General features: G+C 39.4%; 1 pseudogene; it reads left to right on the top strand.

The window, feature by feature from the left end:
• LOC102869416 overlaps positions 1 to 19,972 on the top strand; it is a 55,647-nt pseudogene extending 35,675 nt beyond the window's left edge.
• The last annotated feature ends 499 nt before the right edge of the window (positions 19,973 to 20,471 follow it).

Genomic DNA, 20,471 nt, shown 5'->3' with positions numbered 1-20,471 from the left:
ACCTAACCCGAACGACCGCCCTCCTCCAATCTTTTATCTTTTTATCATAATGTTGTTTATCGGTCTAGGTGGGAGGATTTTCATTTCGCAATTGAGGTATAATCCTATGAGGAATGCTGTAGTCTTTAATTTTCAGCCATAATTGTTTCAATTATACTTCATTTTGTGCAAGCAACATTGTGTGATCTTCATAGAGCAATATTTTTTTTTTAAAGAATGAGTTTATACCCACTTCACACAGGACTAAGAAAGCCTTCATAGGATTGGTAGTAGGAACAGAGTAGGTCCATGTTAGCTCTTTGATAGAGACTGTGAGATTGCCCACACGAGCTTAGAAACCCAGACTAGAGGCTCAGAAGTACTTAAGAGAAGGGTAATCTGTGATGATGAACTTGTTGCTTGATTCTGAGTCATTTCTCTGTTTCGGCTTTTGCTCTTTTTAGGTTGGTGTTTTGGTTAGGTGTCACTAAGTCCACTACAACTCATAGCAACCCTATAAATAATAGATTAAAACCTTGTCAATTCTTTCATTATCCTCATGATTGTTGTTTTTGTTGTTAGATGCCACTGGATCAAGTATGACTTATAGAGACCCTTTGAGCAACTGATCTGAACCCTGTCCTATCCTGTGCCATCCTCACACTTTGTGATACATTATATCTCATCGCAGTAGTCACTGTGTCAATCTTCCTGTTTGAAGTTCTTCTTCTCTTTTGCTGACCCACTGACCCAAACACAATGTCCCTGTCCAAGGATGGCCTATCCTAGCAACATGCCCAAAGTATGTGAGAAGAAGCTTTATCATCTTTACCTTCCAGGAGCACCCTGGCTTCATTTTCTCCAAGACATATTTGTTTGTTTTTATTGTAGTACATGAAATATTGAGTACTGTTCTCCAACACCACAATTCAAAAGAATTGATTCTTCTTCCATCATCCTTCTTCCTTGTCCAACTCTCAGATGCATATCAAGTGATCAAAAAGATCATGGCTTGAATCAGATGCACCTTAGTAGTCAGATTTGCTCCTCAATAATTTGGAAAGGTCTCTGCAGATTTTCCCAGTGCAATAAGTCTCTTGATTTTCAGATTGTTGGTACCAAGAGTGTTGATTATAAGATGAAAAAGTTGGCAACTTCAGTCTTTTCTCCATCATGATGTTTCCTATTGATCCAGTGGTAAGAATTTTTGTTTTCTTGACTTTGGATTTGAAATTCATATTGAAGGCTGTGTTTTTTGACCTTCTGGAGCAAGTGCTTTAAGTCTTCCTTACTTGCAGCAAGCAAGATCGTGTCATCTATACAGCACAAGTTATTGATGAATCTTCCTCTAATTTTTTTTAAGTTTAGTTGTAACATTTCATTTAAAAATTTTTTTCACTGTTGCACATTTTCTTCCTTCCCTTGCCCTCCCCACCTCACCCTACAAAGAATCCTTGTTCCAGATTATTGTTATACATATAATGTCTAATCATATATTCCTTTCAGAGAGTTCTCATCTGTTCTAATGCAGTTTTCATTATCCACTCTTTCCCTATTCTCTGCTAACCTCCACCCTTCTGTCTTATTTTATCACAGCAGTGTTAGTATTTGTCCTTTTTATCTTTTTATTATTAATTTAAATGAAAATTTACGGAGACTTTGGGTTTCCATTCATTCATTGTTGCACTTTTCTCCCCTCCCAACCTCCCCGCCCCCCCCCCCCCAGTACACTACCCTCTTGGAAAAGTAAAAGAAAAATTCTTTCATTATTTTACAAACCCTCCCCCAGGTCCACTCCACTATGCAGCCTTTGCTCTGGACTCCTGTCATGACAAAAATACCTAATCACATATCCCTTTAAAACAGTTTTTTCCCTTATCTGTTTCAATGCAGTATACATTATTGAACCCATCTTTCTCAGTCTCCTCCCAACCCTGACGTCAATCAGTTTTTGTCCTTTTACGACTGAAATATTTCACTCAGCATAATGTCCTTGAGGCTTCCCCATGTTGCATAATGTTTTACAAGTTCATTGTTTTTTTCAATGCTGTATAATATTCCATTGTGTGAAAGCGTCATCATTTTTCTATCCATTTGTTTGTTATTGGGCTCTTGGGTTGCTTCCACCTCTTTGATATTGTGAACAATGCAGCAACAAACATAGCTGTGTATACATCTGTTTGAGTTGTGGCTCTGGTTTCTTTAGGGTATATTCTCAGTAGTGGAATTGCTAGGTCAAATGATATGTCTACTTTGAACTTTTTAAAAAACCCAGGATTACATTCCTAAGTAATTTTACCCTTTTACATTCCCACCAGCTGGGAATAATAATTCCAGTTTCTCTACAACCTTGCCAGCATTTGTTGTTTGCTACCCTGAGGAACTTTGCTATTGTTGCTGGGGTGAGATGATCTGTTGTAGTTGTTTTGATTTGCATTTATCTAATAGCTAGGGATTTTTAACATTTCTTCATGTATTTGTTTGCCATCTGAATGTCTTCTTTGGTGAAGTGTCTATTATGTCCTGTGCCTATTTGGTGATTGGGTTGTTTACCTTTTTCTTGTTGAGGTGTTGGAGTATTCTATACATTTTATCAATAAGTCCCTTATCAGCTATGTTATTGCTAAATATCCCCCCCCCTCCAGTTTGTGGGTTTCCTTCTTATCCTATTGGATAAGGTTTTTTTAATTGAAATTTTAGTGAAAGTTTATAGAGACTTTGTATTAGATATAAAAAACAGTGTGAGGGTGTGAGGGAGAGAAATAAAGAAAGGAATTGGTCCCAAAAAATGAACAGGCCTTTAATTGCGTGGTCTGAGAGGCACGCCAAGTGACCCAGCCACATAGCATGCAGACAGGATCCAAATGGCGCCCGGGCAGTTTGGGGGGGTTTCTTTTTTATTAGGGGCCCTGGGGAGGACTAAGATGGTACTTCTCAGAATTTGGCATGTTAATTAAATAAGGTTCTAGTTTTTTTTTGTTTTTTCAAGCTCAGACTCTTATCAGGATCCATTGTCTGGTCTGGTTTTTGATGTGACCAGCTCAGGTGTTATCAAGTTTCTCAGGAAGTGATCCAGCTTGGGGTAGTAGGGCAACTGCCATATCTTCCTTCACTTTGGATTTCCATTCATTCATTTTTGCACATTTTACTTCCTTACTCACTCTTCCTTCCAGTTCACTTTTCTCTTTGAAAAGAAAAAAAATTATTTCATTGTTATACAATTCCCTGCCCCATCCACTTTACTATGCAACTCTTATTCTGGACTCTTGTCATGAAAATGATATCTAATCATATATTCCTCTTAAACAGTTATCTCCCTCATGTATTTCAATGAAGTATGCGTTATTTATCCCCTCTTTTCTTAGTTTCCCCCCCCCTAACCCCAGTGTAAGTCCTGTTTTACAACAGTGACATTATGTAGTATTTGTTCTTTTGACTGAGATATTTCACTCGGCATAGTGTCCTCCAATGTCACCCATTTTGTATAATATTAAATAAGTTCCTTGGTTTTCAGTGCAGCATAGTATTCCACTGTGTTACTATACCATAGCTTTTCTATCCGTTCATTTGTTGATGGGCACTTGGGTTGTTTCCAGCTCTTTACTATTGTGAACAAAGCAGCAATAAACATGGGTGTGCATATATCTGCTTGGGTGGCAGTTCAGGTTTCTTTAGAGTATATTCCCAGTAGTAGATGATGAGTCAAATGATATTTCTATTTCCAACTTTCTGAGAAGGTGCCAATACTGCCTTCCATACTGTCCAACAGTGAATAAGGGTTCCAGTTTCTCAGCAACTTCGCCAGCATCTGTTGTTTGCTGCTCTGTTGAATTTTGCTATTCTTATTGAGGTGAGATGATATCTCATAGTTGTTTTGATTTGCATCTCACTTAGAGCTAGGGATTTTGAACATTTCTTCATGTCTTTATTCACCATCTGAATGTCTTCTTTGGTGAAGTGTCTGTCCATATCCTGTGCCCATTTTTCAATTGTATTGTTTACCTTTATCTTGTTGTGGTGCTCAAGTGTTTTATAAATTCCCTTATTTGACATGTTGTTACCAAATACTTTTTCCCAGTCTGTGGCTTCCCTTTTCATCCTGTTGGAGAAGTTTTGGGATGTGCATAGGGATTTTATTCTTAGAAGGTCCCATTCATCTATTTTATCCTTTCCTGGTTGTAGGTTTTTCAGGATGCTTGGAAGACTGTTTATGTTGTGGATTAGGGCTTGTAGAGTTCTTCCATGGTTTTCTCTAATGATGTTTATAGTCTTCTGTTTTAGTCCTTGGTCCTTGATCCTCTTTGAGTTGTTTCTGTGTGAGGTGTGAGGTGTGGATCTTGCTTGAGTTTTTTGCAGATAATTTTCCAATACCCTTTATTAAAACGATTGTTTCCCCACTTAACTGATTTTATCTCCTTGTAAAAAATCAGTTGACCATGGGTAGATTTCTGGGTTCTCAAATTTATTGATCTATGTGTCTGTAATTATACCAGTACCACACTGTCTTGACCACCACTGCCATATAGCAGGATTTGAAATCAGAGAGTGAGATGCCTCCTACCTTGTTTCTCCCTTTTTTTTAAGGAGTGCTTAGATTATTCAGACCTCATTTCATTCCAAATGAAATTGTAGATTTTCTTTTCCATCTCATTGAAAAATGGAATTGATATTTGTATTGAGATTGCATTGAACATGCAAATTACCTTTGGTGATATTGTCATTTTCACAATATTGAGTCTTCCTATCCAAGAGCAAGGTATATTCTTCCATTTCTCCAGGTCTTTTTTTGTTTCTTGTAGTAATGTAACTTTCTTTTAAAGGTCCTTTGCTTGTGTTTCTGGTTAGCTTTACTCCCAGGTAAAGTATTGTGATGGTTATTGTTTTTCTTAGCTCCAGTTCTGTGTTCTCTTTGTCACTGTAGAGAAATTCAATTGAATTTTATATATTGATCTTGTATCCTGCCACTTTGCAGAATTGGTCAACTATGCCCAGTAGTTTTCTTGCTGAGTCTTTAGGGTTTTCTAAGTATAACATCATATTATCTGCATATAGAGATAATTTTACCTCCTCTTTGCTGATTTGGATACCTCACTTCCAATACAGTATTGAATAGGAGAGGTGATAGTGGGCATCATTGCCTACTTTCTGTTTTCAAAGGGAATGCCTTTAATCTCTCTCCATTGAGAACAATGTTGGCTTTCGTTTTTGCATATATACTTTTTACTATGTTGAGGAAATTCCCCTCTAATCCTATTTTGTTGAGTATTTTAATCAGGAAAGGCTGTTGGATTTTGTCAAAGGCCTTTCCTGCATCAATTGATAGGATCATGTTGTTCTTGTTCTTTGCTTTGTTCATGTGATGAATTACACTGATTGTTTTTCTTATGTTGAACCATCTTTGCAAACCTGTTATGAATCCTGCTTGGTGATGGTGAATTATTTTTTTGATGTATTGTTGGATTCTGCTTGCCAGGATTTTATTCAGGAGTTTTGCATCTGTCTTCATGGGAGATATTGGCCTATAGTTTTCTATTTTCTATTTTGGTGGTTTCTTTACCTGGCTTTGGTATCAAGGATATGTTTGCTTCCTAGAATGAAACTGAGAGAATTCCAACTTTTTTTCTATTTTCTGAAATAGTTTATGTAGAATTTGTGACAGTTCTTCTCTGAATGTTTGATAAAATTCATTTGTAAAACCATCTGGTCCAAAGCTTTTTTTTTTTTTTTTAGCTGGAAGTTGTTGTATTACCTTTTCAATTTCTTCTTTTGTATTGGGTCTGTTCAGGTATTCACTTTCAAGTTATGTCAGTTTTGGTAGGTTGTGAATTGCTAAATATTTATCCATTTCCTCTAAGTTTTCATATTTGTTTGAGTATAGTTTTTCCATAATATTCCAATGTTAGCCTTTATATTTTATTTGGTTCTGTTTTGACATTGCCCATTTAATTTTTTATTTGGATTATTTTTTTCTTTTTCTTTCTTTTCTTTTTTTTAGTTTTGCTAGTGGTTTATCAATTTTATTGACCTTTTTGAAGAACTAAGTCCTAGTTTTGTTGATGGTTTCAATTGTTTTTCTGTTTTCTATTTAATTTATTTCTTCCCTAATTTTATGATTTCAGTTTTCTTAAGAGGTTGTCAGGTTTTCTTGCTGTTATTTTTCAATTTGTTGATTTTTTTTGTGATGTTGGACTAGAGAATAAATGGTCATTTTCCCCCTTGTCTTTTGATGTGTTTGCTTATTGCCATAAATTGACCTCTGATTACTGCTTTGGTTGTTTCACAGAGGCTTTAGTGAGTTGTATTTTCATTGTCATTTGTTTCAAGAAACTTTTAAATTTCACTTTTATTTCTTCTAGTACTCCCTCATGTTCAAGTAAGGTGTTGTTCAATTTCCAAATGTATGTTTTTTTCCTCCTTTATCCTCTTGTTATTAATTTCTTATTTTATAGCATTGTTGTTTGAGAAGATGCTTTGTATTATTTCTGTATTTTTAAATTTATTGATGCTTGCCTTGTGGCCTAAAATGTGATCTACTCTCAAGAACTTTCCATGCATGTTGGAGAAGAAGATATACTGTGCTTTTTTGTGTGTGTGCATTAGCCTGTAATATCTATGAGATCGAATTGGTTTATTGTGTGGGTTAATTGTTCAGCATCTTTGTAGAGTTTGTTTCTGGTAGTTTTGTCTTTTCTTGAGAGTGGTGTATTGAAGTCTCCAACTACTGTACTGGTGTTATCTATTTCCTTTTTCAGTTTTGTTAATGTTTATTTTATGTATTTTGCAGCTATATTATTTGGTAAATAGATATTTATTATTGTTATGTCCTCTTGTTCTATTGACCCTTTAAGCAATATGTAGTGACCTTCCTTGTTCTTTGTGATGGTTTTTGCATTGAAATTTATTTTTTCAGGGATTAATATTACTACTTCTGCTTTTTCTGGTTGCCATTTGCTTGGTATATTTTCCCCACCCTTTTATTTTTAGTCTTTCTTTACCTTTACTTTTCAAGTGTGTCTCTTGTAGACAGCATATTGATGGTTTTTGGTTTTTTATCCAAGCTGCTACACTTTCTCTTCAGTGGTGCATTTAAACCATTCACATTCAGTGTGATTATTGAGAGGCAAGGTTTTATGGCTATCATTTTGTTGAGTTCTTTTTGGTATTGTTGCTAGTTACTTTGGTCCATCTTGCTTTCTGTGGCATCTCTGTAAGAAGGATGTCTCTCAGTGTTTCCTGCAATGCTGGTCTTGTTTATACAAACTCCCTTCAGTTCTGTTTTCCTTGGATTATCTTGATCTCTCCTTCATATTTGATGGACAATGTTGCTGGGTACAATATTCTTGGTTGACAGTTGTGCTCTTGAGTGCTCGATATATGTCATTCTACTGTCTTCTTGCTCACATGGTTTCTGCTGACAAATTGGCACTTAATCTTATCTGCTTTCCTTTATAGGTTACTCTTTGTTTCTCCCTTGCTGCTTTCAGAATTCTCTCCTTATCTTTGGTTCTGGCAAATTGACTATGATATACCTTTGCGTTTTTCTTCAGGTCTATTCTATATGGTGTTTGCCCAGTTTTCTGAAAATATATATTCTCTCATTCTTCATTATGCTTGGGAAGTGTTCCTCTAGTAATTCTTCCACAACTTTTTTTGGTGCCTTTACTTGCTTTTTCCTGTTTTGGGATTCTGATGATGCACATGTTATTTTTCTTGATGGTGTCCCACATTATTCTTAGGTTTTCTTCTTTTTCCTTCCTTTTTGATTCTGCTTTTTGTTCTAGCATATCAGTGGTGAAAATTCTATCTTCTATTTCACTGGTTCTGTGTTCCATCTCTTCAACTCTGTTCATATATCACTCTATCATGTTGACAGCATCTGAAACATTGGACTTCATATTTTGCATTGTGGGTTCTTGTTTTTCAAATGCCACTAATGCCTCATTTGTTTTATCTGAATTCGTTGGTTTTTTTTTGGGGGGGGGGCGTTAAGTTCCTTCTGGTTTTTGTTTGCAGTGTCCTGTAATTCTTCAAGTTTGGCTTTCACCCATTGAAAATATTCATTGTTCTTTTAAATTTTTTTTTCAGTGAGTTCCATCAGACTTTCTGGCTTCAGAAAATCCATTGATACTGTGTCACTTTTTGGGAGTGATGCCTTTCTTTGGGCTTGTGGAAGGTGTGAGGTAGCCTGCTTCTTACATGACATTGCTGTGGTAGAGTTTTTTATGCCTTAGGCAGTGATAGGTTTTTGATCTGAAGTCACTACTCCAAAAGAGGGTCGAGCAGCTACTTTGCCTGTGTTTCTCTCTGAGCTTCTGACCCAAGGGATTTTTCAGTTCAGGGCCTGTGAAAGCAGCTTCTTCTGTCAGATATCTGTTGCAGTTAGGGCAGACCAAAACAGTTAATTGACTGGACATGAGGAGATAAAAGGTGGAATATGGAGACAGGCTCACAGGGCAGGCACTGGTGCAGGGTAGTAACACATGCAGGGCACACATGCAGATGCACTCTGGGTGGGTGCGTGTGCAGCAGACACTCTGGGTGGACACACGTGGGGATCTCACTCAAATTCTAGCTGTTTTGCTCACGCCTGGCAACTGGCTCTCCAGCATCACTCCAGGTCTGGTGTTATTCCAGTCTGCATTGCTCCTGTCCAGCACTGCTCCCCTGGAGAAGTTTTTTGAGTTGCATAGGGATTTGATTATTAGAAGGTCCCATTAATTTATTTTTATTTTCTCCTGGTTGTAGGGTTTCCTCCAATTTTGATGCCACATTCTCCTTCATACAGTCCAACTTCTTGAATAATTTGCTCAGCATACAGACTGAAAACTTATGGAGAGAGGATACAACCCTGACACACTTCTTTTTCAATTTTAAACCATGTGGTATTCCCTTGGTCTATTTACATGATAGGTTATTGGTTTCACATGAACACAATTAAGTGCTCTGCTATTTACATTCTTCTCATTGTCACCCATAACTTGTTATGATCCACACAGTCAAATGCCTTTGCATAGTCAAGAAAGCATAAATAGACATCCATCTAGTATTGTTTACTTTTAGCCAAGATCCATCAGATATCAGCAATGTTATCCCTGGTGCCATGACCTCTTCTAAATCTTGCTTGAATATCTGGCTGTGTCCTCTCTATGTATTGTTCTAGCTGTTTTTGAATGATCTCCATCAGGATTTTGCTTTCTTGTAATATTAATGATATTGTTCAATAGTTTCCATATTCTGAATGGGAACAAATATGGATATCTTCCAGTTAGTCAACCAGAAAGATGTCCTCCAAATTTCCCGGCATAGACTGGTGAGTGTATCGACATCTGCTGGCTGAAACATGTCAATAGGTATTCCATTGATGCCTGGAACCTTATTTTTTGCCAACACTTCCAGTGCAGCTTCAACTTCTTCCTTCATATCATTGGCTCTTGTTCAGATAATTCTTCCTGAAATTTTTATTTTTCTATTCTTTGAGTGTGTGTGTGTGTGTGTGTGTGTACAGTGACTGTGTATTTCTTTTATCTTCTTTTGATGCTTCCTGGATCATTAAATATATTACTCATAGCATCATTCAATATTGTGACTCTGGACTTAAATTTGTTTTTCAGTTCTCTCATTTTGAGAAATGCAGAGTGAGTTCTTTCCTTTTTATTCTCCAGTTCCAATTCTCTGAACATTCCATTGTAATACTTTGTTTTGTCTTCTCAAACTGCCCTTTGAAATAATCTGCTTAGCCTTTTACTTCCACATCTTTTCTCTTTGTTTTGGTTCCTTGATGCTGTGGTGCAATTTTAAGAGTCTCCTCTGACATCCATTTTGGTTTTATCTTTCTCTTCTGTCTTTGTAATGAACTTTTGCTCTCTTCATGGATGATATCCTTGATGTCATCTCACAGCTCATCTGGTTTTTGATCATTGGTATTTAATGCTTCAAATATAGTCTGAAGATCAGTTTGAAATTCAAGTGGAATAGACTCAAGATCATATTTTGGTTCTTGTAGACTTGTCATTTGTTTTGGCCTCAATTTGAACTTGCATATGAGTAACTGAGAACTTTCTGTTCTACGGCCTGCTCGTGGCCTTTTCCAATGTTTCTTTTCACAGGTGAAATCAGTCTGATTCCTATGCAGTCCATTTAGTAAGGTCCATGTGCAAAGTCACTGTGTGTTTTTTTTTTAAATAAAGGTATTTTCAATGAATAAATCACTGAACATGCAGAATTTGATCATTCTATTTTCAGTCCCATTTCTGTCACCAAGTTCATGCTTTATGACTACCATTCCTTCTTCATTGTTTCCATTTTTGCATTCCTGTCACCAGCTATCATTACTACATCTTGATTGCATGTTTGGTCAACTTCAGACTTCAAGACTTGGCAAAAAAATGTCAATTCCCTTCTCTTTGGCTTTAGCTGTAGGAGCACACATTTGAATAATCGCCGTATTCACAGATCTTCCTTGTATGCACAATTTTCTATCACTCACAACATTGATTTTAGGAACTTGAAATTATCTAACTATGACTGCAACACCATTCTTCTTCAATTTTCTCTTCCCAACATAATGCACCGTATGATTTTCTAATTCAAAGTGCCCAGAACTAGTCTATTTCATCTTACTAATGCCTAGAATATCAGTGTTCACATGTTCCTTTAAATTTTTCATAATTTCTAGTTGTGAAAGCACCCTACAGTTTGATGCTTAAATCTCACTGAACTTTATATTAGTAAAATGTGGAAATGACACAAGGTCCTCAGACATTCACAGGACTTAGTGACCTCCTGCCAGTGTACATTAGGAGTTGTGAAATGGAATAGAATGATTGTTGTAGTCACTATATAAATCTATTTTGTTGAGGGTCTTCTTTCACTGGCCCTGTGCTAATCTAAGCAGGATGTTCTTTTCCAAGGACTAGTACCATCTGATAACATGTCCAAAGCATGTGAGATTAAGTTTTATCACCCTTGCCTCTAAGAAGTACTCTCATTATACTTGCTCCAAGACAGATTGATTTGGGTTTTTTTTTATTGACATTCCATGGTATGTGCAACAAGAGACAGGAAAAGAACCAAGCTATAGGGCTGGAGTGGAAGCATTTTGACTGGTCCTTCTCCTCACTCATTCATCTCCAACTAAAAACAGGTATCTTAGAACTTCTCCAGATATAGCCTATTGCCCTCCTCTTCCTCTTTGCTATGGAGGGGGAAAAAGAAAAAAAGATACCATTAATTTTGCACCATGTGGCCTCATGGGTGACTTATCTGGCTCTGGTGATCATGTGGAAGGCAGAGGAATTCAAACTAGGCTGTTGGAGTCAGATCCACATGGGCTGAAATATTAATTCTGATACTTGTGAGCTATGTAAGACTTTGGATATATTGTTCAGCCTTCCTGAGAGTCAGTCAAATAAATGAATAATTCTATAAAATTGGAATGATGAAAGTACCCATCTTACAAGAAACATTTTGACGATTCAGTGGGTTGAGATCAAGAAGTATTTGCGTATTTGACATATAGCAAGTATTCAATAATATCTAGCAGACACTATCATTAGGATTGAGTTCAGCAATTAAATCTCATTGAACTTTATATTAGTAAAATGTGGAAATGCCATGAGTCTCCCAGGTCTTTATAGAACTTAGTGACCTCCAGCCAATGTGTATTAGAAGTTGGAGGTGGTGAAACAGCTTGTAGCCACTATTGATGACCTGGGTTTTCTTTCATGTTACTTTCTCCTTATAAAGATGATAGGCCACTAGAAGTCTGGGGTAACATTCACCTACCGCATCCTTTTACTTTTTAAATAATTTTTTTATTTTATTCTGGTGTACTTTCAAAATTTGTATACATTGTTTTTCACACCAGATCTTTCCCATTTCCTTTACCTCCATCCATTAAATTGTGCAACTCTATGATGACACCGCTCCTCCCCCACCCCTGCCCTGGCCCATCCTCTCCCCTCACCACATACTTATTGATCACCTATTATGGTTGGGACACGAGATAAGTATTGATGATGCTCTCTGTTAAAGGATTTTTCAAACTGTGGCAAAAATCAATGTTATTATTTGTAAGTATGAAGAGAGATAAGTTCTCCTAAGTGAAAAGACAGAAGTCAAGATTGTATAATTGAGACCCTAATGGATCATTTTGGGGAGAAGACTTTAAAAGAAAGTCTCTGAAGAGCTGCATTTAAGATGAGAATGTTGGGATGAGAAAGCCAGCCATAAAGGAGGAGAAAGAGCACTCTGGTAGTAAAGTCTTTGTTTTACATCCAGTTGATGAACCCTTCCACACCCATTCCCTCTCCCCCCCCCCCAAAGTAAAAGAAACTCTCTTAATGAAAAATAAGCCAGTTAAACCTCTGGGGCAAACCTTGTAATTGACCCAGGGCACACCCAGGGCAGATGATTCTTGGGGTTCTAGCCCTGTGTGTCCCACCCTACAGAATCTGTGGGCTGGTGGACCTCACACTGCAGCCCCCAACCTTCCCAGTTCATTTCACCTCCCTGAGAGTGAGTCTCCAGCAAGGCTGGGCTCCCAAGCTGGGCGCCCGCCAGGCAGTCTGGCCAGGGAAGGAACTATTTTGGGAATTTTTATGATGGAACAATATTTTTTTGGTAAACAAATGAAAAGCTGTTAAGCAGGGACGTTCACCCCTAGCTCTTGGTTCACATCCCTCCACTGGAAGTGTCACAGAGGCAGCACTGTCCAGAGGGGAGGATGTCCCCTGAGGTACCCATACCCAAACACACAGCCATTCCTCCCAGGAGAAACATCAGTGGAAATCGAGGGACTGCTCCCTTCCCACTTCCTCCCCAGGACTCCTTGAAAACAAAAGCCTTTGGTGCAGTCTGGGATAGAAGTCCCAACCCAGCTTGATTAACCCCTTATGATCTGAGAATGCCCTGGATTCAGAATGTTAGAGCTGGAAAGACTTCAGGAATCATTGTCTCTCCACTCCCGCATTCCCCACATCCTTTACAAGTGAGGGGGTTGAGGTCCAGAGCTGAAAGAGTCCTTTCCCAAAAGCTAATTAATTGTAAATGAGATTGAAACCTCAGAAACCAGTCTTCTGCTGCTGTTCTTTTTCTTGAGGAACAAAAACCCAAGCCTGATTCCACTTCTCTAAGTAGATGTAGATGTACTCTTTGCATTTTAATTATGTTCAAATTAAGTTGGTTCAAATTTATTTATTAAAGATGAAATATCTATATACTAGGGAGCTCTGGTGTTGTGGTACCCCACTAAGGAAAAAGTCACCAGTTCGAATTCACCAGTTACTCCACAGAAGAAAGCCGGGAAGTCTCTTCCTGTGTAGATTGATAGCAAGGAAACTAGAGGGAGGATTGCTATGAGTTTAAATCAACTGGGCAGTAATGGGTTTTGTTTGGGGTGACTCTGTTGTTAATATAATAGGTTGCTAGCTTGAATTTACCTAATGGAATGATAGAAATCTGGTGGTGTGATGGATTGTGGGTTGTGCTGCTAAATGAAAGGTCAATAATTTAAACCCACCAGTTGGTCCATGGGAGAAAAGTGAGCAGCCTCTCTCTGTAAAGTTTCATAGTCTTGGAAACTCAATGGAAAATTGACATGGGTTAGAATCAACAGTGGAGGGCTTGGTATTTTAGAGTGGTACGGTGGAAGGAAAGGCCTAGTGATCTGTTTCTGTAAAGATTATGTTGATGTTGTTGTTGATTGCCATCGAGTTGAGCATGACACATAGCAACTCTATGAACAAAAGACCTGAAGTCTTCCTATAACTATCATTGTTTCTCCAAGTTCATAGAGTTTCTAGAGGCATGTGGTTTAGGAAGTGGATGCCACTCCTTCCATACCTGTCTTAAACTGGGAGATCCACCAAACACTATCCACCATGGGCAGCCATTATGGCATTTGAGACACCAATGGCACAGGATTCAGCATCACAACAACCCCAGATTACCTCAGCACAGCAAACTGACAGAGGAGCACTGTACAATTTAGAAGAATGTTCCTCTAAAATATAATCCCTTGGGCCCAACTTTTATTTATTTATTTATTTATTTTGGCCCAACTTTTAAATACAAGGGCCCTCCAGGAGCTCTTGTTGACTCTAAACAAGAGTCTTAAATAGAAAAACAACCAAACATTCCACCCCAACCCTCAACCAAAACAAGAATGCGGGTCTTACAGAGTCCAGCTGCTTCACCCAGTCTCAAAAATGGAGACAAGAACCTGGCCTTGTATTATGTTGTTGTTAATTTTCAAGTAGCAACTCTATGAACAAAAGACCTTAACCCTATTCTATAACTATTGAACTATTGTCCTTTCTCTAAGTTCATAGTTTCCAGAGGCATGTTTAGGAAGTGGCTGCCACTCCTGCTTCAAAGCCTGTCTTAATCTGTGTTGTTGTTGTTGTTAAGTGCCATCGAGTCACAGCGACTCATAGCGACCCTATGAATGAGAGTCCTCGACGCTTGGGTGCCTTTCATTCTCTCTCCAGGTTCATAGGGTTTCTGGAGGCAAGCTATTATGGAAGTGGATGCCACTCCTCCTTCCACTGGCTCAGGACAGGGAAGGATTCAGAGCTGCTGTACATAGGGTCGTTATAAGTTGCAGATGACTCAATAGCACAACAACAATAACATATTATGACAGATTTGGAAGAAGGGGTAGCATCCACTTCCTAAACAACATGCCTCCAAAGACTTCATGAACATTGATAATAAACGTCAATAGTTGTGGAGGGGCTTCAGGTGTTTTGTTCATAGTGTTGCTATGAGTTGTGCTTGATTTGAAGGCAATCAATAATAACAACAACATATTTACAAAGTTCATATATATTATTTTTCACACCAGATCTTTCCCATTTCCTTCACCCACCCCTCCTTCCACCCATCAAATTGTGTGACCTTATGATTAATAACCCCTACCCCTACCCCCCATTCTCTGCCCTCTGTGCCCACCTTCCCTCTCCTTGGATCGTCATACTCATTCTTTCATTCTAAAGTAATGGTCTTATACAGTATTTGTTCTTATGGGATTTAATTAGTTCACTTAGAATTATGCTCTCTAATCTCTCCCAAGCTAGGTAGCAATTTACAGAATCATTGCTCCTGGGTGCTGTGTAATATTCCATTAAATCCATTCAATTGTGGTTGGACATTTGGGCTGTTTACTTGTTCTTGCAATGGTGAATAATGATACTATGTACATTGGTGTACAAGTCTTCATTTATGCCTCAGTTCTCATTTTCTCAGGGTATGTTCCAAGCAGTGGAATAGCTGTGTCATATGGAATTGATATGTTCAGCTTTTTGAAGAAATGCCAAACTGCTTTCCAGAGTGGTTGTACAATCCTGTCAACAATGTATGAGTGTTCCTATCCTGCAACATCCTCTCCAACATTTATTACTTGCTGTCCTGTTATACTTTGCCACTGTTACTGGAGTGAGATGGTATCTCATTGTGGTTTTGATTTGTATCTCTCTTATTGTCAGTGATTTTGAGCATTTCTTCATGTATCTGTTTGCCATTCTAATATCTTTCTCTGTGAAAAGTCTTTGCACGTCTTTTGCCCATTTTGTAGTTCTGTTATCAGCCTTTTTCTTGTGGGGGCCCTGAAGGATTCTGTAAGCTTTTGATATGAGGCCCTCATCTGAAATGGTATTGACAAATGATTTTGTCAGTAGGTTTTCTTTTTTTTAAAAATTTTTTTTTAATAGTAGGTTTTCTTTTCACTCTGTTGGGAAAAGTTTTTGATGCACAGAGGGATTTAATCTTTAGAAGGCCTCATTTATCAATTTTATCTTCTCTAGATTATGCATTTCTGGCTTAATTTGGCAGTCTCTTTATACCATAGACTAGGCTGTCTAAATTTGTCTCAGATGAACTTTATGATTTTGGGCTTTACTCCCTCTGATCCACCTTGAGATAGTTTTTGTATATTGTGTGAGACATGGATCCTGTTTCAGTTTTCTGCAGGTAGGTAGCAGTCCAGCTTTGCCAATATCATTTGTTGAAGAGGTTGTCATTTCCGCATTTGATAGATTTTTATTTCCTTGTCAAATATCAGTTGAGCATAGACAGCTGCGTCCTTTTCTGGGTTCTCAATTCTGTTCCATTGGTCTGTGTGCCTGTCATTGTACCAGTACCATGCTGTTTTGCTCACTACGGCTGTGTAGTAAGTGTTGAGGTCAGGGAGTGCTATATCTCCCACTTCATTCTTGTATTTCAGAAGTGGTTTGCTTATTCAAGATCTCTACCCTCTTCAAATAATCTTGACAATTTCCCTTTCGATCTCCTTGAAAAATGAATTTGGTATCTGTATTGGGATTGTGGTCAAAATAAATTTCTTAAGCGCTGGGCTAATAATTGAAAGATTGATGTTTGAACCTACCCAGAGGTCTCTTGGAAGAAAGGCCTGGTGATTAATTTCTGAAAGATGCCAGCCACTGAAAATCTTATGGAGAAATTTTACAGTGCAACGCCAGGGGTTGTTATGAAGTGGAATTGCCTTGATGGAGTCTAGTAATTATATGTCAGGTGCGTGCCATGTTTTAATTGGCATGGAGAGAAGACTGAATTTGTCAATGACTTCAATTCACTTGGATCCACAATCAATACTTATGGTAAAAGTAGCAAACAAATAAACATAAAAAAGTGCTGCATTGCGGACATCTGAGGTCAAGGACTTCTGCACAGGCTCAAAAGCAATGGTGTCAGTTTAAAAGCTAAGGTGCTCTTGATCCAAGCCATAGTATTTTCAATTGGTTCTTATGCATCTGAAATTTGGACAAAAATACAAATTCCAAAGAAGAAGTGATACCTCTGAATTTTGGTGTTGGAAAAGATTAGTGACTACCCCATGGACTGACAGAAGAACAAACAAATCTGGCTTGGAGGAAGTACAAAAAAAGGGTTTCTTAGAGGCAAAGATGATGGAACTTCATCTCACATACTTTGGACATGTTGTCAGGAGGGCCAGTCCTTGGAGAAAGACATCATGCTGGGGAGGGGAGGAGACCAGCAAAATGAGGATGCCCCTTAGTGGATTGGCACAGTGGCACAGTGACCATAATAACAGGCTCGAGAATGTCAGAGATTCTAAAGGTGCACAGGATAGGGCAAGGTTCAGATTTGTTGTTCACAGGGTCACTATGATGTGTAGTCAGCCTGATAACATTTAACACCTCCTGTACTTAGCACATGCCTGACATAATTACTGGTGTTTTTAATAATCTTCAGCAAGTTCTTATTTGCATGTTGTAGTAATAATTATTTTGTAATCTCTTCATTCTGTAGCATTGTCTTCTTTTGGAATGGCAACAAGTACGGATATCATCTTCAACTGGCCAGGTAGCATCTTCCACATTTCTTAGCAAAGAAAGGCTGTAAGTGTGTCTAGGGCTGCAGCTGTTTGTTGAAACATGTTTATTGGTATTATCAATTCCTGTGGCCTTATTTCTTGCCAATGCCTTCAGTGCAGCTTGAACTTCTTTTGTTATAATTATTGATCATGTGCTACTTCTTGAAACAGCTCAGAGTCACCAATTCTTTCTGGTACTGTGACTTTGTGTATTAATGAAACAGTAAGAAGCTGATTAAGCCTCAAGAGCAGCCAAAGACTTTTCCTTTTTCCGTAGATGCCTTGATCCCTTGGCAGGGAAACCTGTACCTGGTGTCTGTTTTGCCATCCAGTCCTGCTGGTTTTATACTTTGTTGTCTGTTCATTATAGAGGTGGCCCCATTGCCTCCTTCCCGCTCCCCGCCCCTTCAGTGTGGAAGGTGGCTTTCATTCAGTCTGGCAGAGGGGAACTAAATAAAAATTGAGGCTCTTGGGAGGCAGGCTGGCTTCAAAGAAGTGGTGTAAGTAGTCATCCTTGAGAAGGGGTGGCCTGCTATCCCTCTCAGAGAGGTAGAGCAGGTTCTGCATGGTCTCATCTGCACCCGGGTCTGAGTGGAAAGTCTTGAGGGCCAAAATCTGGTACTGCTTCATTTGGTTCACTTTATAGATGTGAATCCTTTCCTTTCTTTGCCTCTGGGTCTGTTAAGATCCCATCCCAGCTCAGGCTTTGGTTGATCTGATTAGAAAGGTTCTTCTTCCACTTTAGCAAAGTGGGGGAGGCTCGCCGTGAAGAGGCAGAGAGCATGTTCTCTTTGTCCTGTGTGTGCTCCCACTGCAGGCCCTGATCTCTGCTTGGAGTCAAGATGTCATGAGAGAACGAAGACAACGGCTGGTTCCTCAGGCCTTGGCTATGTTGCTTATCTGTTATTAGATGTCTTCCTTGCCCAACACCTTGGCCTTTTTCTTCTTCACCTTCCTTTTGGTCAGCTCTGGGGTGCTGATGGCAATGGGGAGCAGTCTTGACCCCCTCCTTGTCATAGTGTCACCTTCCCGCTCCTCCTCTTCATCCTCCTCATCTTCGTCCTCCTCGCTATACCAACACCCTGGCCCTGCCACTGCTGTCCGTGGGGCACATGAAGCTGTGACCTGCACCTCTGGAAACTCAAGACCGGTGTCAACCCCTTGTTGTCTCTTAAAATGTCTTCCTTTTGGGCAAGGCCAGTTTGCAGACACTTTTTGTCCAACTCCAGTACGATATAGATCCTAACAAAACCTAAATAAGCACTGCTGTTGGTTCGTCCAGGTATATCAGAAGGAGATCTGGCTATCAACTCTCCTGAAGGCTCGAGTTTGAATCTGCCAGCTGCTCTTTAGGAGAAGAATGGACAATCTTCTCCTGTGCAATTACTGCCTCTGAAAACCGCTGGAGAGGACAACTGTGGGTCAGTTCCAGCTTGATGCTACACAACAATAATGACAAGGTAGCAAGATCTATGGAGAAACCAGGGGCTACTTCCGATCCTACAGCCTACGGGTTGCCCATGATTTCTATGCCATAGTGCTGATCGCCCACAACCATTTATTCTCTCCTTATTGGACGGTGTTGTTGTTGGTTTGTGCCATTGAGTCCACTATGACTCATAGCAACCCTGTGAACAATGGCTCTGAAGCTTGTCCTATCCTGAGCCAACCTTACCGTCTCTGACACACCTGACCCCATTGCCACAGTCACTGTCTCAATCCATTTCATCTAAGGCTTTCCTCTTCTGCACTGACCTTCTACCTTTCTAAGCACAATGTCCTTCTCCATGGACTGGTCTTCCTAGCAACATGCCCAAAGTATAGTATGTGAGATGAAGTTTCAAAATCCTTGCCTCTTGAGACAGTGCCCCTTAAAGATTACTGCACTCAGATGAAGGAAAACCAGAAACAAAGCTACTACGTCACCTTTGAAACCAAGGACCAGGTTGCCAGCTCTGCTTTTATGGAGCACTTTTGGAAACACAGGCTGGAGGTGATTTACATGTTTGATTCCATCAGTGAGTACTGTGTGCAGCAGCTCAAGGAATTTGAGGGAAGACATTAGTGTCAGTTACTGAAAAGGGCTTGGAGCTTCCTGAAGATGAGAAGGGAAGAAGAAACAGGAGGAAAAGAAAACAAAGTTTAGGAACCTCTGCAAAACTGTGAAAGCCACTGTGGAGAAACAAGTTGAATAGGTGGTGGTGTACAACCACCTGGTCACCTCTGCATGCTGCATTGTCACCAGCACATCTGGCTGGATGGCAGACACGGAATGAGTCATGAAGGCTCAGGTCATGAGGGACAACTCAACCATGGGCTACATGGTGGCCAAGAAGCTCCTGGAGATCCACCCTGATCACTCCATTACCAAGACTCTGTGGCGGAAGGACAAGGCAGACAAGAACAGGTCTGTGAAGGATCTGGTCATCCTGCTGTATGAGGCCACACTCCTGCTCCTCGAGTTCAGCCTGGGGGACCCCCAGACTCACACCAACAGGATCTACAGGATGATCAAGCTCAGCCTAGGTATTGATGAAGACAGTGCCACTGCTGATGACATGAGCGCTACAGTCACCAAGGCGATGTCTTTCACCCCTGGAGGGAGATGATGACACGTCACACGTGGAAGAGGTCAGCTAAGCCCAGCCCGGGTTGCCAGCTTGTACACGTGCTCAGTACTTCACCTTCATTCCCTCTGATGATATTTTTCAAGGGTTTTTTTTCTCCTTTATTTTTGTTAACATTTAAAGGAATCCATATGGCATGACAATAACCGAGGGGCAGAAAAGCTTGCTTTCTGCTTGCGGTGTGACACTGCATACCGTAGGTGCTCCAGCAGAGCTGGTGGCTCACTCGCTTCTCACTGGCTAATTTCACAGATGGAGGTGGCATATGTTGTAAGGTGTGTGTAACTCAACCCTAACTCTGGTCTGAAGTGTTTAGCTACTCAATGTGTTCAAGTATTAAGCTGGTTCAGTAGTAAAGCACATTTTTGGTCACTGAAATGTTGAGCTATACTTTGATGTTTAAAAGAAAATATCTTTGTTAAGACAACCTAAGCTTAATCTTCTAGGACCTTGATAAAGCTATCACCCTCTGTAGTTCTCAACTCTTCCTAGGCATCTAGAAACTAGTATGT

The sequence above is a fragment of the Elephantulus edwardii genome, unplaced genomic scaffold (genome assembly GCF_000299155.1).
Source record: "Elephantulus edwardii isolate Elephantulus edwardi_28Jun2011 unplaced genomic scaffold, EleEdw1.0 scaffold00037, whole genome shotgun sequence".
Lineage (NCBI taxonomy): Eukaryota > Metazoa > Chordata > Mammalia > Macroscelidea > Macroscelididae > Elephantulus > Elephantulus edwardii.
The sequence above is the reverse complement of the archived record's forward strand: the minus strand, read 5'-3'. Positions and strand labels throughout refer to the sequence as shown.